Genomic DNA, 17,463 nt, shown 5'->3' on the forward strand with positions numbered 1-17,463 from the left:
TCCGGCTTTCCTTCCTTTTGCATAGTTTTTAAACTGTCAGCAATAACGTCTTTTAAAAAGAAGGGGATTTAAAGCTGCCCAGCCTTGTTCAGCTCTGCCTCCGAGCTTCGGGGATGACCTGGAGTGCTGAGAGCAGAACTGCTGCTGGACGGCGCCTCTTTAAATAAAGACTTCTCCTTGTTGTAATTAAAGCTAAGACTGCTTTCTACACTAGGTCAATACCACATCAATACCACAAGCAGAACCCTATCAACCTGTCTAGGCACTGCGCCTTTTGAGCAGCAAACAATTACATGTATTGACACTCAAACAGAACAGTCTCGATCATCTCGAATGATTAAATGGAGATTAGGTCTTGGGAAAACTGAGACAAAGGCCTGCATGCCTGACAAATGTCTTACTTATTTGCATTGCTGAGTACATCATAAAAGCATGTGCAAAATGAATAAAATGCTCTGTGGGGGGTAGGCTGCCAAATGGTGTGAAAACCAGGAGCTCTTGAGAATTTTTCAAAAAACTCACAGCTGGTGCTGAGCAGCCTCAAAGCCGTCGTGATCGTGTGGTGTGAGCTGCTTCCCATCCCCGTGAAAACCATCTCCCGTTCCGTGTTAACCTCTAGTTTCACTGTTCGTGCTTGTGGTTACAACAATTCTTAACTTCTTAACTTTATGTCTGGAGCAGCCGTCCCTGTCCCTGCACTGTCCCTGTGCCGTCCCTGTGCCACCCCCCGCAGGCATCTCACAGGGCCGGGCTCTGGGCATGGCAGCAGAGCTGGTGCTCCTGTCTGGTCCGTGCCCGCCGGTGCCATGTAATGATCTTAAATGAGATTTAGGGCATTTGTGGTGCCAATCTCTAAGGCCCCATGGCAGCGAGTTCAGCAACACCTGTTATTCTAAAGCATGTGAAAAAGTGCTTCCTTTTTTTAACTTTTCTCCTGCTGCCGTTGGAACTTTCAGTCTTTTCTGGCTTATCTTTTTTTTTTTTTTGGAAGCGTTTGTCTTCTTGCAAGTTGTAAAAGCGGCTGGGTAAAACACCTCAGCGATGAAGACGCCCTCCCTTCCCCTGAGGCTCCCCCAGCCCAGCAGGCGGCCAGGAGCACTGCCAGCGGGCAGCGGGGAAGCCAGGCCGCAGAAAGGCTCCCGGGCCCGCGCTTCCCTCCGGTAACCGCACGGCTGGGCAGGCCCGGGCAGGGCTGCTCCGCGGCCTGCCGAGGGGCACGCGGCCTGGTTCCCGTCAAGAGAATATCCAGCGTTAAATAAATAGCCTGTGTGCTTCTGGATTCTTTGGCAGCTGCCTTCTGCAGATAAGAATTTCCTTCGTACTGTTTTTTTTTTGGGGGAAAAGAGACGAAACTGTCAGCAGCTGGATTCCCGGAGAGTTGTTCACCGGGTCTCCTAACGTAACGAGGCGGCCAGCCTCGGGCCGCCGGGAGGACAGCCTCATCCCCAGCCTCAGGCTGACCTCCCGTTAGGTCTGCCAGGAGCTGTCTCCTGCTGGGGAGGAGCCAGAGCGAACGGTACAGGAATTTAAGAAGCTGACGATAAATCCAAACCAGGAGGAGGCAATCATTTGAGATCTTCTCTGAACATCCATCCCCCTACGGCCTTCCTGGTGTCATCCTCCCTGTGCCGCCTTTCCCCGGCAGGAGCCGCAGCACTTGTGCCACTGCTCCATCTGCACCGTCCCCTTGACCACGGTGCCTCCAACACGCCTGGAAACCCGATTTCCGACGGCCGGGCAGTGCTGATGTTCTCCTGTCCCTGGTCCGTCAACGCCACTGGCCAGTCATAGTCTTTCCCTAGCTCTCTTGTGACTGCCTCAGTCATAGACAGAAGCCTCACCCACAATAATTTACTTGAACTGGAAAATTAAAAAAAATATATTTTCCCAGCTTCCAGTTCTGACACCATTGAGGTGAGGACCCAGGAAACCATTGCACTATTTCACCACGGAAATTTCTGCAATCAATCTGTCTCAGAATAAGTTATTCTGTGTAGTTGTAAATAACACAAGAACTTGTTGCAAGCAATGGAAGCAGGCAAATGATAAGATAAATGTGATAGACCTGGGGTACGGTCACCAAACAAAAAAAAAAATCATGTTTCAAAATAAGGGCAAAAAAGTAAGGCTATTTAAAAAAGATTTTGGCATGTCTCCCTGTGGACTTCAGCGGGCAAATCCTGATCTGACATGTATTTCACATATAGCTTTCTTTCTGAAGTTAAAAGGGTGAGATTCATCCTCTGATTAGATTTCGCACATGTGGATACAGATTGCATTACACTTCAAGGGGAATTTCTTTTTTTATGTTGCGTCCAGATCATACTTGTATTAAATAAAGATCGCATTTGCTCCCCAGAAAATCACTGTATAGACCTACGCCCAGAAATAAGAACAATTACTGAGCATCTGGTCGAAGAAAACGAAGGCTGTAAGGTAGCCTAATTCTATTAGGGATAAAGTGAAATTTATGAGGTGTGGCGGCTCCCACATCAATCCATCCTGATGCCTGCAGGCCTGGCCGCTGCCATGTGCGTTCAGTTGTGGTTGTTTTCCACAGCTGGCGGCGATGCCCAAGGCAGAATATTGCCGTGCTGTGCTGCGGCACAGCTCCTGGGCGACCAGCGAGCATGGGGCCGGGCTCAGCCCCGCAGCACGGGGCCACGTCCCCGGCTCGGGGAGCAGGAGGCACAGCAGGGGAAGGCTGCAGGCATGAGCTGGCCGCAGGGGCTGCAGCAGCTGTGCCTCTCCCCTGCCCCTCGGCAGCCCCAAGCTCAGCGCCCGGGCACAGCCGTCCCCATCAGCCGCGGGTGAAGGGGAATTGCCGGCTGGAAGTGGGGGCCGGCAGCCTTACAAATGGCAGCAAGTGTGGGAGTCCGCAGCTCCCGTGCTCCCTCCAAGCCTCAGATTCTCTGAACTCGGCCTTTTTTTTTTGGCATTTTTCAGCTGCTGTCACAGTTGCAGCCTTTTGCTGGAGGGCTTTCTTGTTTTCCAGCCGCAGTACAGCCAAGAGCCGCACCACATTAGTCAGAACAGTTCTTAGAAACCTCCAGCTTTTACTTACAGGAAAGTTGCTGTAATTGAAATCTGCTATTTGTCATAATTATATAAACTAATATATATAGAAAATGTCAAGTGAGACAGTGCATACTTTCCATTTCAGTGCAGATGCTCACCCGTTTTGCAGATTTGCCGGCTGACCCCTGGCTGCCACCGGGGACCTTGCGCCAGGCGAGCGGTGCTGCCTCGTGTCCTGCTGCTGTAGGTCCGGGGCAGAGCACGGCGCTGGAGGCAGCAGCACGGGGTCCCGCGTGCTCACCGATTTCGTGGCCTCGAAGGCATCAACGCCAGCAAACCGAACGCAGTTTCATGGTAGTGCCACTTGCTTACCACTGCAGCCATGCCTTTGGGAAACACTAAAGCGAGTTTGAGACCAGTAAGTGCTTCATAATTGTTTTGTCTGCTACTGTGTGTGGTAGCTGACTTACAAATGCATTTTTTGTTCCTCCCTTTTCTCATCTTCCTATAGGGAAATGCTGGTCTTCCCATGCCCTGCTAAAAAGACATGTGTCATAAGATGGGGGCAGAGCTGCGGCTCTCACTCCGTAGCTGTACCTTGGACAAACCCAGCTCAGCACCATCAAGGTTTCCTCCGATGCCATGGGTGCTGGGGTGAGCACACCTCGGTCTCTGCAGGCACAGACGTCGCCTGGGGCCAGTGCTTGTGTTTGGAGCCATGTCTCCATCCCATTGCACAGCCTGCGGGATGCCAGAGCAGCGCTCTGGAGAGCGGGGGGAATTCCAGCATTTTTTCCTCCATGTTTCAGCCTTATCTCTATAAGGAAGCATAAACTTTTATTTTTGCTCAGTTGCACAACACATTTTTCACCTATCACATCACATTACTGATTTATTAGACCAAAAGGCCCTGTTCACTGTGCGGATTCCCTCCCCAGGTATTTATCTCAGTGGGTACGGGCACAGCATCCGTCGCTGCTCCACGTGAGCCCCAGGAAGCAGCACATCAGCACTGCTCACCCCTCCCCGTGCCGCACCCCGCAGGGCAGCTTCTGGGAGCACCGATCATCCCGGGGACAGCTTTACGGCTCAGGCTGCCGCCGTCGCTGCCGAGGGAAGAAGTGGAAAGAAAGGGAAAGATTTGATTAAAGAGAAGATGCTTGGAGCCTGGCACTGATCCCTGGAGAGCCTCCAGTGACCCAGGGATTTAGGTCCTCGTGGTGTGGAAGCAGTTTACCTCCCCAAAGACGCTGTGGACCCCGCTCGTCCCCATTTTGTGGGGGCTCAGCCACCGCAGGGCCCCAGCAGCTTTTCCCCCATGCCCATCCTCCTCTTGCTTCCGTGCTACAGGGCTGAGCAGCGCCTGCATGTCTCCAGCACAGGTTGCAAAAATGGAAACCAGAAGGTTGGGTTTATCTGCACAATGGACAAGAGGCTTAAATTGGGTGGCTGCTGGCTGCCTGTGCACCCCGGGGACCCCCGCAGCTCCGATCCCCTCCCGGCTGCATGGGAAACCATCAGCTTCCAGCCCTGCGGGGTACGAGTCATGCCGAACTGCACGTGTGGCATCCCTGCCCTGCTCTGCTGCCACCTCCAAAAAGAAAAAGATCCCATTAGCAACACCTATTAATCGGGAGTATTTGCTCTATCAGCAGTGAAGATTTATTTGCCTTTAGATGTGCGGTCTTTGAGAGAGAGAGTATGAATTAATGACCACAGATACTGATATCCTTTAGAAATCACAGAGGACCCTGCAATTATTTCCTCCCGTTCTTTTAATTAGGTTGGTCAGTAGGAATTTAGGGTGAATGTGGAATTCTGAACAAGCTGCTCTTAAAAAGCCCGAAAATCATAAATCTACATTAGTGTCTAGAATTAATGAAGAAACTGAAGTGGAGGACTAGAATTTCTCCTGTATCTTGATACATCAAAGTGACTTGGAAAGAACAAACGGAGGCCCGAACAGCTTTTTACTTATACATAACACCAGGGAGAACTGGAAGCTGCAGAAGCTCAAGTCAGCGCATCAGAGATGCTGAAAACAAAGTCCTTGGAGGTGTGGACCAGGGTTTCTCCCAGAGTTTCTCAGGGCTTGGCCAAGATGCACATCTCAGGGAATGCTCCCGCCTTGCTGCAGTGCTGCTGCTTCTTCGCTCGCATCGGCGCAGAATTGGTTCTTGAATTACCAAGACTCCTCAATAGGAAATTCTGGAAATTCTGGATTTTTTTTTTCTGATTTATCATTACTGCAATTATTAAAACTACACAATATTTGTTTAAATGTATTTCTAAAGAATGTAGAAGTACTTGTTGGATCCATAATTTATGACTTTTCCAAGAACCACTAGAAAACCAAGATTACTGATTCCCTGAAAATTTGGACACCTATGTTTCCTATGTTAGCCTGTAAATTCAATTCAAAACTGTGTTTTCCTTTTAGAAGATGTGGTGTGGTTCTTGGTAGCAGCAGTGCTTGTTTAAGGTACAGCAATATGAAGCTCAGACTGTCGTCCAAATTCAAGACCAAATCCCGTCTGGTTTTCTCAGACATGTATTTCTGTTCACTTCAAGTAACTGTCTGTGATCAGTTTATTTAGATTTGCAAAATCCTCACCCTGTAAATCAGAGCACTGCTGGAACCCACTATATATAGCTGAGACGATCATGCTGGCACTGGTAATTTCATCGTGAATTCATCTTTGGCAGAGGAACTGGAAAGGATCCTGCAGGGTCCCGTATAAGGAATGGGAACGTTCCCAGCGCTCCACAGCTCCCCTCCGTGATTTAAAGCCTATCTGCAAAGCCCATTTAACGAGAAGGTGAGGTCAGCTCCGCCATCCCATCTCACGCAAGGCCTTTCATCACACAGTTATGGTTTGGGGAGCGTGACCTGTGCAGGCTATTTGCGCTGCTCCCTGTCCCACGCGAGCGAAGCCCCCGGCTGCACCGCTGCCTGCCAGAGGGGATGGAGCGGGGCCGGGATCTGTGCCTGGTCCCGCCAGGAGCATGAGTCTGGGTCTCAGCACTTCTCCGCTGTGTGGGTTTTCTTGGCAAACCAGCAGTGTTCAGAGCGTGGTGCCTCCAAACTCGCCGCTTTCAGCACTTCAGAGCAGTGCGGCCTGGCGGGGCTGGAAGCCCTCCCGAGGGCCAGGCTGGATTCCCAGCACCTGCCTCCCCCGGGGCTCAGGCTCAGAGCAACAGGACCCCCAAATGCTGAAAAGAAACGTTCTGGCTTGGTAGCTATGCCTTAAAAACCACCTGACACTCCACGGAAGAAAGCAGCCAAGGCCTTCACCTGGTCACATTTCCACTCTTTGGGTTTTTTATTGACGAGGACGCATTCAGTTTTACGGGCGGCCCGGTGGCTTGCAGCTCCTCTCTCAGCCCTGGTGAGGCGGTGCCTGGCTGCGGTGCGGACGGGGAGACCTGGCAGTCTTCGACCAGCCTGTGGACTGCACGCAGGGCTGGCACGGGGCAGCAGGTGGATACCTACACAGACATTTCCTGCTGGCTGGGACGGACACGGCCCTTGGTGCTGCCAGGTTGGTGCCATCACGGTGTCTGCAGGTGACCTGGCTCCCTCCTCGCTGTGCCTTTGGGTAGGAAACACAATACGTATTTATTTATTTATTCATTAATATTTGCATGTTTGCCTGTATTTTCAAGATGCCCGTTGAGTTCTCACCATGGCACAATTATTGACATAACGATTACTGCTTAAAGTTGGCTTTGGAAGGCTTCCTACGCTTCACAAGAGGAATACTAGATCTGCAAAGAATGGAGTGAAATTCCATTTCATTTGGGAATATTTCCCAAGAGAGCATGTCACAAGGCTCTGAGAATGAAGAAAATCTTTATATTTAGATTATGTTAATCATTTATCTCTTCTCCTCTTTCAAGTTTCCATGAGGACATATGAATGTAAATGGAATTATTTCACTTGGGTACATGGAGAGGAGCAGAAACAGATCTGTTGAAGTCACAAGAAATGTTCTCTGTTCCCAGGCTTCATGTCAGAATTTGTACGCCTGCTTTTGGGAAGTGATCTCGTCCAGGGAGAAAGCTCACAGCCACTTTCAGCAGCATGTCAAGATGGAGAAATGGGAAGTTTAGATTTAAAATTTAGAATATTTCTGATATCAAGACCAACATTCATCTGAAGTGAGAACTTAGAAAGTGAAATCAGTATGCTTCTGCTGTAGGCAAAATAGAAAGGAGGGTGAACATGAACGAAAGCCAAGACAGAGAATAATCTAACGGCAAGCAAAACCAATCAAGTATCCCAAATCCTAAAGGTTTCCCCAGATTCCAAATATTTGGCTCACTGAACCTCATTTTATCTTGTTGTCTTTAGATGGGACCTGGTTTCCTCGAACACATTTCATGCTTCCTGCACGGGCACGTTCTGCGTGGCAGCTGAGCTGTCCTGCAGGTTTGGCTGGGAGACCATCTCCTTCCTCACCCACTGCTTCATGAACAGCAGTGGCACAAGAATTAGCGCAAAGTCGTCCTGGCTGGCCCAGGCCCCAGAGCCTGTCTCTCCTCCTAATTCTTTCTGCAGACTGCCCAGCACAGCTGTGTCACCGATGTCTCACATGTTGCAACCTCGCATGAAAAATGAAGCAAAAGAGCTTTGTGACTAACTCAGTTAAATCCCTCTCACTCTTTCATCTCTGAAATGTGCATTGTGTTATTACTAAAAGATTGTTCTAAGCTGTTGAGCTTCCCTTATGCCAAACAGAAAGGCAGCTTCATCCTTCTTTTAGCATCAGGAGGTGCTGTGCTTGCCCAGCGTGCTTTCCGTCTGCTTAGCACCTCTTGTCCTTGATCTCTCACATGTTTGCTTCCACATTCAGGAGGGAGAAAGTGATTCACCAGTCTCTCTTTGAGGAACACTGCCTCCCCAAAAGAAATCCATTATTTTTTAAAAGGATAAAGAAGTTTAATTAGCACACTGAAATCCGTGGACAAAGCCTGCCCTCCTTTTCTCCGTTCCTCCCTGCCTTCCTTCCAGAAATGGCTGCGCTTGGAGAACTCAGCCCATGTCCTCCCTCAAGCCTGGTGCTGCCTTTCCCAAAAGGGTCTTTTGAAATAGATTCAGGTTCTGCTAACAAATCTTGCATGAGGGCTTCCACACAGGACACAATTTACTGCAGCTTTAGCTGAAGTGATGTCTTTGCAAGCAACAGCCACGGTTCCCAATCAGTACCACCGTTCGCTCCCCCCAGCACCCTTCCCTCTGTCCCCGTGCTTGTGCCCAGGCAGCAGGAGGACTGGAGTTTCTGGCCGGGTTTGGGAGCACCACCAGCAGCACTGCAGCGAGCCCACCCCACGCTGGGTGCTGCCGTCCCGCAGTGGCCGCAGGTCCCTGCCGGAGCGGGGTCCCAGCACTGCTCTCGGCAGGCAGCCCGTCCTCCACGCCTACCACTTTCAGAGATATTTCAGGTGGGAAAATTCACTGCTAATTCCTAGTGCTGAAATATCTATTATATATATATTTCTACTGTGTACCGAAACTGTGCTGAAATCTATGTTTGGCCTTCTTTTTTATCTTGGAAGCAAATTTCTTGCCAGCTTGATCATTGGACCCAATATAATTAATGAAAAATCCCCCTGAGGCTCAAAGAAACAAATGCTTCCATTTACAGCAAACGATAAATTCAATTTTCTCCATATTAAATCCGTTCTTCAAGGCAAAATAAAAGCAAAGCCGGCGCAGGATTTTCAGTGCAGAGGACCACTGTGCGGTGCGCCTCCTGTCCCCCCCCGCGGGGCTCAGGTGTCCATGCCGTGCCGAGGGAGCTGCGACGGTCCGGTCGGCGCGTGCTGTTTGTCCAGCCGTACGCCTGTTTCTTATAAAAGGAGCGTCACCCTCGCCATTGGGAACAGTGCCATCTGTTCCATTATTTTCTAAAGAGTGTTGTTCACATCCATGTATGGATGTGTTTGTGCAGGAAACCTCATAATGAAGTACGGGGACACGCAGGGGAGGGCAGGAGCTGATTTTCATCAATTGGCGGCATTGCTGCAGGAGTGGACACGGCCTTCTTCACACAGCCCATTTCATTACCAGAGAGAAGTGGGTTGTGCTGCCCTGTTCATAAAGGAGCCGGGGGCTGCACCGGCAGGCTGCAGAGCAGGCGACGAGGCAGCAGCCGTCCTCTCCCGCGGGATGCTCGGGCTCATGGCTGTTTGGCACCTTCCTGAGCGCTGCTCCTCTTTGGCTCAAAACCTCTCTGTTCACCGTGGCCACGAGCTTCCCCGCGTCCCTGTGTGTGCGTTGGTGAGCGCGGGGCAGCCCAAAGTGCCCGGGCGGCCCGGGGCACCGGCCGGCTCGGTGGTAATCCTGCCGGCGCTGTTCGGCGCTCAGGGACTGCACCAGGTCTGACGCTTCTTTCTGTTCTGAGAACAGCGTTCACACCACCAAACCACAGTAAAGGAGAAGCACCTGTTAAAAGCTGAATGTTCAATACGCAGCTCATGATTTCTTTGTAAAACACGTTTTGGGAAGCTCTGCACCACATCCCCACCCCCTGAGCTGTGACGGGGGCCGAGGGCTTCGCATCAGCCACCTGCACCGAGTCTCCTCCGGCCCTCCGAGCAGAAACCTGCTCGTGCTAGGGGACGAACGGGCTGGGCCCTGCCGAATCCGCATCTCCTGCTGCTCCCGGCGGCCGCAGCATCCCTGCCGAGACACGGGAATGGTCACAGCACAAAGGGAAATCCTTTCCCTGGCGGTTTTTACTTAAAGCCTCTCACCTTGCTCTGTTTAGCTGCATGATGCCTAAATGAGTGAGCGGTGAACAGAGGTATATTTTGTTGGATTTCTCACTGCCATTTCAAAACTCGGAGATATTATTTCCAGTCCTTGAGTTTCCTTTGTACTAAATCCCATTTATGTTTTCTTTAAAAGGTTATGCTAACATGAATAAAAAGAAACACAACTCAGTTTGCAAATTTTGCTGCCAGCTCTTAACAACCTGCTAAAAATACTGTGGATGATTCATCTTCTAATCTATTGAAACGGTAGTTATTTGTTCTTGGCAGCTGCCTTGCTTCGGTCTGCACTAGACGAGATGACATGTGTTAGCGAACCGAGGAAGATCGTGGTGATTTTTCTTCTCTGTGTGTCAGGGGAATGGAAACGCGTCCTGCAGGCCCAGGTGGGTTTTCCAGGACTGCGGTCAGGCTCCGTGTGCGGCGCCCGCCCCGCGCCCTGCGCTGCCTGGAAGGGCTGGGGACGCCTCCGACACGTCTGGACGCGGGCGTCTAATCCTCATGATGCTGTTTTTAGACAGAAGTATTTAAACAGATGTAGCTTTAGACAGACATATCCTAAACAGCATGTTTAAGAAGCCCTACAGTGCTCAATATCTCCCAGGCTAGGGGCTGTTAGATGTCCAATAAGACAATAAGGGCTGGAGTAACAGATTCTTGGTGACTGATGTTAACTCACCAGTTGTATCAGAGCTTTCAAGCCAAGCCTCTTTCAGACCCACAGCATCCTTTACCTGAAAGATATGACGTTGCTACACCTTTCCTGCCCCCTGCGATGCTGTGATGCTTTGTGCAGAGCTGTTACAAGCAGTGAGCCCGGGCTCACGCGAGCTGCCCGGGCAGCTTCGCCCTGCTGGGGCTGGCTGCTTTGCACACCCGCAGCTGTCTGCGTGTGTGCGCCTGCTAGAGAACTTGTCATGCACCAAACAAGTACACGAATGTTTATATTAATATCGTATGGCAAATGGGCACAAAGGCTTGGTGCTGTGACCAGAGCCAGCGCAGCGCTGTTGGGCCACAGCGAGCCAACGCCTGCAAGAAGCGGCTGCGCGTGGCAGTTTGCAAACATACGCCAGGCCGAAATTTGTTTGCAAATTACTTTGCAGCTGCCAATTGAAAATAAATAGGCTTCTGAAATCTGCAGCAGTTTGTGAATGTCTCCTTAATGGGGAAAAAAGTCTGTTTCCGCGAGTAACCAATTTACTACTCGTAATCGGATCATGTCTGTTAATGTCAAACTGCCGGGGCCGCGGGGCTCGGCCGGGAGGGGCTCGGGCGGCGCTTCCAGCGGTGGGGATGAGAAAAAGCCGCAGAGCACAAGCTTGTGTTAAGAGCTGCCTCTGTCACAAGCAGTAATTTCTTAAAATCGAAGGTAACTCTGAATAAAAAGCTTTGGGAAAATGTAGCGTATTTTTCCACGTGCATGTAACTAGCCGGGCCGGGGGCTCTCACCTGCTCCCTACAGCAACGCCGTGCTTCAGTGAATGAAAGAAGGCACCAAGCGCTCGAAGTCAAGCCATCCATTCAGAGCTCTGTTTATTTAAAATGTGCTTTTTATCACCGCGGTGAGGAAGGATAAAGTGTCTGTGTTTGACTGTGCAAGAAAAATATTTATGCAGCTGCAGAACTTCCCCAGGTCTCTGCGGGCGGCTCGGGGCTTCCTGCGGGCTGCAGCCGCTCCTTGCCCAGAGCCACCCGGCCCGCAAGCCTCTTTTGGGTGTTCCCAACACGTGCACTGCAAATAGCAGAAATGTAAAAATCCTTGCATCGAGGTAAAAGGTGTGCGCGTCTGTTTATTTTGAAGCAGCGGTCAAGTTTCTGAGAGAAAATGATGTTAGCAGGGTCCCCGAAACACAAGCCACACACACAGGCAGCAGCAGCAAGCGCTGGGTTGCTGTGGCTCAGATTTCCGTCCCTGAAAAACAAGTGAAAAGGTGAAAGGTAACAACTGCTCCAGGACACAGCGTTTCAGATCCGCTCCGGACAAACGAGAGCCATCAGTGAGCCAGGCACACGCGCGTGTGCCCGTGCGTACACACACATCCTTCACACTGCCTGCATGCAGCGAGCAGCCGAGCGCCCCGAGCCTGGGACAGGCGGCAGGAGAGGGGATGCAGCATCACCGCCGCCCTCTGCAGCACAGGGACGGGTTTCTGCAGATGGTGAACAGAGAGCATTGAGTGGGTTAGCCCTGGGAAAGATGCTGGTGGCACCAGAGCTGCAGCTACAACTCCGCTTCAGAGTTCAGCCTCTAAATTGATGCTGTACTTTGATTTTTTTCTAATAGAAAATGCGTCTGTTCACATCACAGCCATTCATGCACCACTGTTCACCTTGCGGCTGGTCTCGAGGCGCTCCTGCACCCACCTGCATGGCTCTGGGTGATGTTCCTGTTTCTGACCGCTGCTGGGAACGCGCCCTGTGGCTGCCTCCGGCCAGCAGCATGGCTGGGAAGGCAGTCTGGGGGAGAGAGCTGGGCCCGGGGGGAGCGGAGGTGAGCCCAGCCTGGGCGTGCTCTGCTCGCTGTCCCGGCCTCGTGGCATGCAGCAATGGCCAGGGCTCTCCTGCACGTCCCCTGCCCGTTCCCAATGCACTGTCACTGCAAGCTCTTCACGTGATGTGAGATTATTCTTTTGCTGCTGGCTCCGAAACATCCCATCCCCATCCCATCCCATCCCACCCCATCCCATCCCATCCCATCCCATCCCATCCCCATCCCATCCCCATCCCATCCCATCCCATCCCATCCCATCCCCATCCCATCCCATCCCATCCCATCCCATCCCATCCCACCACGTCATGAAGAGAAGTCCTGGCTGCTCAGCCAGGCTGCCAAAATGACCTTTTTTGTGAAAGCAGGCCTCCACTGTACATTTAGCTGCGTGTGACTCAGTTACCATCAAACCGTAGCATCCCATAGAGGTTTGAGTTGTAAGGGACCTTTGAAGGTCAGCTAGTTCCAGTGCCCCTGTTCTGTTTCACAGTTGTTTTCCAAAACAACTCCCCCCCATGCTCGGGCAGCCGGACCTCTCGCAGCTCGTGGAGCATTTCTAAGGTACACAGAGGGCAGAAGGGAGCTAAGGTAGCAAATGGTGGCTTCGCCAGCCCTCCGTTATGAATATTTGCTGTGGATTCCTGGACTGGAAGAAAATATTTCTTCTTTCTAGATTTCATGATGGAAGGCAAGAAGCTAATTCCCAGTACAACTTGCAGAAAATATATTAAATATTGACACTAATTGGATTAGCCTGACTCAGTGCATTGCTGATATTAATTTTATTAGATTGAATTTAAGAGGAAGTGATGTTTAACTCAATGCCTGTAATAAATGAGGAAGAAGGTAGCAGTGGAGCTTTCCTCCCCCATTAAAAATAAACAGATCAGAAAACAAGTCATATTTTGGGCTCTGAAGAGACGTGCTGTTCCAGGTGGGGCTGCTGCAGTCCCCTCGCCCACGCGCTGTAGGGTAAGCCTGCTGCAGGAGGAGAGCTGGCTGCCCACGGGAGCGCTCTCAGCAGTGCACCCCACGGCCTGGCTTCATCCCAGCCGCTGCCGGCCCCGGCGCCGTTACCACTCGATGCCGCAGCGGCTGTGACAAAATGCACACAGCGAAGCAGCAGCGGGGTGGGAGGGCAGCCTGCACGCAGCCGGCGGCTGAAGACCATTTGGGGTGCTTGCGGTAGATACCCCCTTTGTGTAAAGTCATAAACCAAAGGTACAGGGGGCTCGTTCACCTTACTGTGATTTATTTGTTTTACGATTTCGCAGTGCCGCCAGTCCCATCTGCTAGCAGAGGTGTGTTGTTCATGGTATTCATGGATTTTAGGAAGTCATTGGCACTTTTCAGGGGGAAAATTGTCTTTATTTTTTTTTTTTTGGGAGAGTAGATTGAGTTCTGTTGTTGGAGTAGGGATACAATAAACATGAGTAGGGAAATAAACGTGGATGACAATAACTGGTGAGGGCATAACTACATCCTGTTCAACATTACCACCTCGTAAAACTGAAGGCAGGGCTTTCCTGCCCCGCTGTGCAGATCTGCCACAAAGGGCTCACATTTCCCTTTGCTGTACCTCTGCTTCACCAGGACCGGATGGCCAGGAGCACCAACGCCGCCTGTCCCTGGAGGTACCAAGCTGCTGGCACCGCGCAGTGCCCCCAGCCGGGGTGCTCCTGGTCACATCGCAGCCAGAGCTTCGCAGCTCCGCGGGCCGCCTGAGCAGGAAGGCCGGGTGGACTCTCAAAGCACTGTCGCACGCAAAGAAAAGTGAGCAACGAGTGACATCCATCACCCGGCCGAGCGGTGGTGCCGCTGCTGGTGCTACGGCCGTGGCTGGGCAAGGCACCGGGCCCACAGCACCCTCGGTGCCGGAGCGCTGGGACCGAGCGGGGACGGAGAGGGCGGAGGGGCCCTGTGCGGTTTGCGTGATGTGTGGCTGGCCTCGGGAGGGATAATCTGCTTATCACAGCCAGTTGCCATGGCAGCAACGTTTTCTTCCAGGGATGGTGACTGCGAGGAGGAATTTAAGCTGTCGGGGGTGCAGAAGTGTGCAGCCCAGTCCCGCGCTGCCCGCACGGCGGAGCCTGGGGGCCGGAGCGCGGCGGCGTTCGGAGCAAGTGACTGCCCTGGCTCCTCTGTCCTCCTGTCCCCTGAGCTTGCACAAACCGGAGTTATTTTGCTAATGGTGTATGTGGAGAAATCATTTTAGAGTAACTTTGGTTTGTCCAGCATCTCTTTGTGGTCATATATAATGGCTTTTTTTTTTGTTTTGTTTTGTGTGTGAGAAAATATTTGGGGGGGCAGCTAGCAGTGCGGTTTCTCTTTGTCTGGTTGTTTTTTGCCCTATCAGCCCTTTCTGAACTAACTTCTGCAGCTACGAAGGGACGTGCCAGGATGAGGACAGTCACTCCTGGGCCCCATCACTGCGCCGAGCGCTGCAGCATTCCTCGCTCGCAGGGCAGAGCACGTTACTGAGAAACGCTCACTGAAGAGGTGGGACGCTGCCACGGCCTGAGAAATAGCCTGTGCGCATGGAAATGTGTGCACGTAAATATCCTCGCCTTGCAGGCACATAACCAACGGGTTAATGTGTCACCAGTTCTTTACAGACTTGTTGACTGATCCTTACCACCGAAGGCCAGCATTAACTTTTAATAGGCAAGGCTCAGAGCCCGGTCCCTGTCCCACCAAGGACAAGTTTTTGCGAGGTCTGCGCTGACATCGCAGCCTGTGGCAGCACCACCCCTGTGGGCCAGCCGGGCGGCTCCAATATCCCCCAACATTTCCAGCTTTCTTTGCAGCTATAAAATCCCCCACGCACTGCACCACGGTGTTAAACCCTTGTGCCAGCGTCTTCGGAAATTTCTGCCAAGGTTATCCCCTTCCTTTAAGCCTGCAGTGCACCGCAGGAACCTGCTGACAGCCGCCGTGCAGCTCAGCACCCCTGCGCCCAGCGCTCCCTCGCCAGCCGCTGACACCCGAGGGCTCGCTCCCCACTGCCCGCGGCACGCACGTGTACGGCACCGTCCGCCCGGCACAGCCCTCCCCTGAAACTGCATCTCTCGCACCTCCAGTTGTAGCTCCTCAGAGCGTGTTTCCATGGCAGTGTGGGAAATGTAAACTTTCCTATTTATGTAAGACAACTGAGGAAGTTGTTGCTTCAAGTCCCCGTGGTCAAGGCATTAACAAAAGTCCATGATTTATATGCGGTCTTGCATCCATCACGTCACCAGGTTGTGAGGGACTCGTACAAAGCCAGCTCAGCCTTCTGCAAAGCTGAGCAAAGCGCAGTAGCCGCCACCTCCTCCTATTTATTTAAACTTCCCAGAGCAGGGGGCTGGGGAGCGGAGCGGAGCCGTGGCAGTGAGCTGTGCCCGCCCGTGTCGCCATGCCCTGCAGCTCGTGTGACGGCATCTTAGGCCTACGAGCGTTTGCGAATCTAATTTTAACTCTTCATCCTGTGTAATTCATTTCTGTGTCTTTCTGTGTATCTCTTTCAGCCAGAGGGAGCAAGCAGTATTTGTTCTCTCCTCTCATTTTAGAAAAGGTTAAATCTGCCCTAACGTTAGCTGTCCTACACATTCATGCCAGGTTTTCCTTCCCTTTAACACTTGTTTGACTTCACTTGAATGGACACTGCTTGAGTGGAATCATGCCAAATTCAGTTCTACCAAGTAATTCCCTTCCTAAAGGCAGCTGGAAATGCAAATCCACTAATAAGCCTGATATTTTTTCCTTTTCCTCCTGTGACCTAAAGGCAGACTTTGCCCTGCAAGTTCATGAATACACCACCAGCCACTGAGAACTGAACTCCTTTTGTGTTCTCGCCTAAATCCAAAGTGCAGGTGGGCTCGGAAGGTCTCCCATGAGCAGGGGGCGAGCACTGGGCCACGTGTACATGGCCATGACAGCCCCCGTCCCACTGGGGGCAGAGGGGCTCCAGGTGCTGGTGCCGCAGCCCCAAGCTCCGACACAGCGGGCACAGAGGCGTCCCGTCTGGCCTATATGCTCCCCAGCGGCGCAGCGTGTTTGTCCTATTCCTCTGCTGTTTAGAAAATTCTTCTCGTTTCTCATACCTACTCACATTTTCAATTGATAATTAGAAGTCATAAAAACAGTGCGGGGAGAAGAAGGATGAAATAGACGGAATAGGGAGGCATTCTTCGCATGCTCAAAATAATTACCACGGCCTTCAGACAGACAGGATGCTGGCTTTTGTTAATGGGCATCTATATAATCCTAGAGACATTTATAATGGTTCTTAGGCAATAATGTATATTTATTGCCTGCCTGCTTGTCCTCATGTATTACAGGTCATGTCTCAGTTACATTCGGTATGGCATGTGCACAGAACCGGGATAAAGCACTGAAGAATTCACTACTTTTGCTGCGGCTTTTGAAGCAAAGCAGATTCTTTAAAATTTCTTTAAACACGCCTTTATAGTACCCATAATTCAAGCTGAAGGGAAGATTAGAGGGTTAGGTTTTTGGGTATCATCCCATCCAGGATCTCCTGGCGCACAGGGGCCCGGCGGCAGCCCTTACAGCACGGGGGCTGGCACACAGGCTTCCCAGGGCCGTGCTTGGCTGCTGTTAGGGAAATGTCCGCAGCAAGACCCTGCCGACATCCCCGGCACCTCGGGGAGAGGCACGTGAGGGCCGTACTTAGGAATGGGATGAGAAAACAGTGCTGGAGCAGTGCCGGGGTGCACTGATGTTGTTACGATTTAGGATGGATTTTATGCGCTGTTTTATCTTGCCTGTGTTGCATTCCTGACCACCATCTTCCTTTAGCAGAAAACAATTTTTGCTACTACAAATTCCTGTAATTTTACACTCCTCCAAAGGGCTATTATTCCCCTAATTGTCTGCATTTATACAGCGTTTAACTCTAACTCGTGCCATTTCCATACTCCACAAAGCTCCCGGGGGACCCCGCAGAGCTGCTGCCGAGCTGTGCCTCTGGGATTGGGCAGCCCCGAGCTGTTGCTCCTGCAGTTATCTGTAGGATATCTGCACTTATCTGGAGTTGTTCTACTTTTTCCAGTGGAGAAGCTGCTGCTCTGTCCCCCTGCAGCAGAGGGGGAGGACACGGTGGCATTTCCTTAGCCCCAGGTGTCAAACTGGCCCGGTCTCCTGTCCAGGGGTCTGGGTGCAGATGCAGGAGT

The sequence above is a fragment of the Anser anser genome (assembly GCF_964211835.1).
Source record: "Anser anser genome assembly, chromosome: 8".
NCBI lineage: Eukaryota > Metazoa > Chordata > Aves > Anseriformes > Anatidae > Anser > Anser anser.